Genomic DNA, 5063 nt, shown 5'->3' with positions numbered 1-5063 from the left:
TAATTTTATATGTAAGTTTATATATAAGTCATAATTATATATAAATATAAATGATTATATGCAATTATTACATAAAATATGTCCATTTATGTAAAATTATTAATTTTTATATAATTTTATATAATTACATATAAAACATTTTTTCCCAACCAGGTAATATTGTCATATGTATTAATACAATACAAATACTTTATTCCTTGTTAGTATTATAATTATACGTTATTCTATCAAAATAGTGTAAATTATAATGTTTTTTACGTTATATTATTTTAAGTGCTTTATAATAAAATTCTGATTCGTCAAGTTGCTCTTTCGCAGGCACCTGATATTAATGCAAAACTTTTCATATCAAGAATGAATTTGACTACAAATAAAAATTTTGATTGCGAATCAATTACATTATTATACACGATTATTATACACATTATTATATAATTATATTGACAGTTGTGTTATGTCATATAATAATTATTACATGCTACAAAGAATAAATGCTATCCTATTGTCGGATACTATTATTTGAATCATACTCTTGTGTTAGTCTTCTTAATGTAAAAAGTGAAACAAAGCTCGTTAATTGTCAATGTCAAGTTTCTGTTAGATTATATTATTACGTTTAAATATAAACGTAACTGGCATTCAGAAAATCGAAATTCTGGCAACGAATTTTTTAAAGAAAAATGTTATATTACTCGTTTTACGTATTACGGTAGTAATTTAAAACTCGTAATCTTAAGCCACATTGATGATAGCAATGATAATATTCATGCCATATTGTTGATATTTCTGTATGACTTATTACGTTTGCAGCTAATGAAAGAATAGAATTTGCACGCGCTCCGTAATAATAGGGAATTGAACAAAACTCTCCGCAAAACAAGCAGATATCAATTATATTTTTACTTATAATTTCATCTATATCATTTATTGCATCCCATTGAAAACTTACATCTACATCTCTGTAAAAATATTGATTTAGTTCATTAGATAACTTATCCAGTAAGAACTTGTACCTTATATTTCTTAAAATTATATTATAGTACACAACAAATAAAAAAAAAACGTACTTGCAATATTGATATAGTGCGTTAGCTGCAAACTGAGTAAGGGTTGGATACACTATCTCCTCCCTTTCTTCTTCAATGTCAATTGTAACCAATGGATTCATTGAAATATCTATAGTTTGCAATTCTATCATCATGATATCAACTGGTAGATATTTTAACAAGTTATGCGACACATCCAAAGTCTTAAGTTTTAGAACCTTTTCAATGCCTTGTGGTATATGTCTCAAAAAGTTGCGACTTATGTTCAATTCCTCTAAAGCAGTCAAATCCCAGATATAGTGCGATAATAGGGGTAACTATAAATTAATAATATTCATAATGGCAATGTGGCTATTAATTATAATTATTAATTCCCAGTGAACACAAGTTGTATGTAACGTATCTGTTAGTTGTAATTTTCCACTCAACAATATAACTGTATATAACACATAACACATTTGTTATATTATGGTTTTGTTATTGAGTGGGAAATTACAACAAAATTACTTTATGTTCACTTATTATTTATGACAGCACCACTTTGATTAGTGATTGTCGTGACATGTTATAATAACTTACTGAATTATTACTTATATCTAGAAAACGTAAAGTTCTCTTAATACGTGCTTCTTTTAGCCATCCCCATCCATATTGCCATTTCAAACAATTATGTGATACATCGAGCCGACGAAGACAATGTAAAGCGCCCAATTTTCTTGGCAACAGATCTATATTATTATTTGATATATTCACATATGTTAAATTTAGACACCATGTATTGTCATTGAAGGTCATAAACAATGGCTTGCCAAACTTCAAGAGTGATATAAAAAATTTTATCTCCTTTTCTAAGATTTGACGTTTTTTCTCAATCGGCAAATCTTCAGAATTCTTTCTTTTATATGTAATCTATATCGGAAAATATTATTTAAATTAAATTTGTGATTGTTAAAATCATTATCCTACAAGTTTAGAATAATAATAATTAATATTATATAACTCTAATACATGTAACTTTTCAAGTAAAATGATTAATAAGAAATAAAAATATTTTTTATTAATACAATTATAGCAGTTGTCGCCATTGTGTAAAGACGAGTCTTATATTATAATTATATATTATTACGAAACAGAGTATTGTAATTCAGGTTGCGAATAATAAACGTAGATAATAATATACAAAATTTGAAGATCCTTATCATAAATATATAATTTGTTTCAAGATATCTGCAAAAAGCTATAAAAGTTATTATTTGATCTGACATGATTCGATATATGTAAGATATATGTATATAAAAGACGTATGAATTTTTGTGATTAAGGCTTAATAAACACTTACAAATTATTACATTCAATATATCTCACATTCTGTTTAAAAAACCAAATTTTTTAATATTTTGATAAAGAATAGTTTATTGTTATTGTCATCCACTTGCTTGTTTAATTGCTTTTGTAGAAAAATTCAGTACTCCATAGACTTATAATTCTTAATTTCTAACACTGCAGATTTCGTTTAAATTCTAAATTAGTTACGGTAATGTTCTGACACGAGCCTCGAGATAACTATTGTATTTGGATATTACTTGTTATTATATATTAGAGTGTCACCAATACAAATGTGATCAGTATATTGTAAAGGTCGTGATTTAACTAAAGATTGTAATTGAAATTAAAATAACAATATCACACTTATTACATTTATTTTTTCCAATTTGATTTTTTCAGTCTCATTTTTTCAATTGTGTTAGCCAATTTTTTAAATTTACGTAAATACATATAGTTAAATTTATATTCAAATGATAAATATATTTAAGTGATACGTTTCGAGTTACTTATCCATGTATTAAATATTAAAATCTAAAAATATATATATTATAGAAATCATTCAATATACAAACAATATTAATGCGACTAATAAATCTTAAGAAAACTTTTTTATATCGATAAATATATTTTCGAGGATAACACATATCCAAAAATTTGATGCAAATTTATCCAATCCATTTTCGTTTGCTGAGTTGGATGCATTTTCTGTGTGTTTAATCACATTTAGCATTTGATTTATTAATCATGTAATATTTATTATAATTTTGTCAATGTGGTGGTTGGTAAAAAAACTATACTTAAGTTGAAAACAATAATTTGATTAAGTTACATTTTAGTATGAGGGTAAGTTAGAAATTTTTCAGAAAAATTGTACTTATAATTCAACAACGACATAACAGAAATAAAAGTTTTTAATATTATTTCAAGATCTATAGTCAGAAATGTCAGTCTAGTTTACTCCAGTTTACTTCAGAAAGAAATCAGAGAATGAAATGGAGTAGAAAGGACGTTTTATCGTAGATCCAGCATTTTATATAAATCTCCGTTAGTAACACCTCTATGTGCACAAACCTTTATGTGTATGTTGAACTATGCTACCATTGATATTTCTAAGGATAACATATTAAAAATGCTCATTGAGAAATGACAATGGTCTCGACATGGAATCGATATCGATCTGATTGTTATTTCTTACTGGGTGTGGCTATTGCACAAAATATAACTAAACAAAGAAAAAAGTCACGAAGACTATAAATGTATCAAGTTTCAAGCTTAAAATATTTATAATGTATATATAGTACAAATATATAATCATTTAAATAAATAACTAAATAACAAAAAATAAAATTATTCTTTATTATACTGATATTATGTATATATTGTATTATAATCTCACCACCAAGCTTCTTCTTACAATTGTGATTGACAAACTAATAAATTTTGTACGTATTCTGAGATATTAAAAATAATAATAAAAAATAAAAGTTGAAAAAAACATTTATTATAAATAATTATTCTTAAAAAACTTCTTATTGATTTATAATTAATTTACTGCAGCCTTAAATTCTTTTCGAAATATTATTTACAATTACATATAATTATTTATAAAATATGTCCATAACATTTTTCAAAAAGTAACAATTAATATAAAAAGTTTATAGCATTACAACGTATATAAAATTTATATAACATATACATATTATATAAATATTAGAGTGGTTTATTTTTACTTATGAAGGAAAATTTTTTTTCCTTCCTCGGCATCTCTCAAAATGTTCCAATTTACAAAAAACAAATTTCAGTTTGATCGAACAACGGGAATCCGTGTAAAAAACTCGTTAAACATTTGAGTTCTTATATATTACACTTTCATATTGGTTTTTAAACGTATTTTTCACAAAAATCAATCTAAAGATTTTTTTTTAACGTATGTATTTTGCTTTTATGCATCATTTGAGACCTTATACGTATTATTTGAACAAGAAGTATTGTTAATAATTAAGGATAAAAGTAAATAATTAGTATAATTCTGGTATATACGCCGACGGGTCTTCCTTTTTTGATTATTTTTCTTAGAGCACTACTTAAAATTATGTTCTAATGTATATATTTAGATAAATAATAAAATACATATAAAGAAAAGGCTCAATAAATATGAACAAATGAATTATAAATGAATTATAAATGAAAAGGTTACCAACCAAATATACGAAATAAGTAATACTTGTAAAATTTTAAGTTACAGAAATAGAAACTGTGCTGATTAATGAATGAAAGTCTGTCTAAAAATTGTATTTAAAAAAAATTGTTTTATTGATTTTTTTATAATTTATATATACTAAAATGGAACGATAATATAAAAATACATTAATTTAGATGTAAAATTAATTTTCTAACAACTGCAATGGTTTCAAAAGAGTTTCTTTTTTAACATATGGAAACTATTTGCGATAGTTGCTAACAACTTTTAATGAATTTTGTTTTTATTTTTCATTCTTTATTATAATATTGTTGTAATCGGTAAATTAGCTTTATTCCTCATTATGCTGTGCAATTAATAATTTTTAAGTTCAACAATATGGAATTTTTTTTTAATTTTTGTTTGTAGACCATGTTAAAGGATAAATTTGTAATAAATCAAGGTTTCTTCAGTAATCAAGGTATGTCCTTCAGTAATACATTATTAGATAA

The sequence above is a fragment of the Trachymyrmex septentrionalis genome, unplaced genomic scaffold (genome assembly GCF_001594115.1).
Source record: "Trachymyrmex septentrionalis isolate Tsep2-gDNA-1 unplaced genomic scaffold, Tsep1.0 scaffold43, whole genome shotgun sequence".
Taxonomy (NCBI): Eukaryota; Metazoa; Arthropoda; class Insecta; order Hymenoptera; family Formicidae; genus Trachymyrmex; species Trachymyrmex septentrionalis.
The sequence above is the reverse complement of the archived record's forward strand: the minus strand, read 5'-3'. Positions refer to the sequence as shown.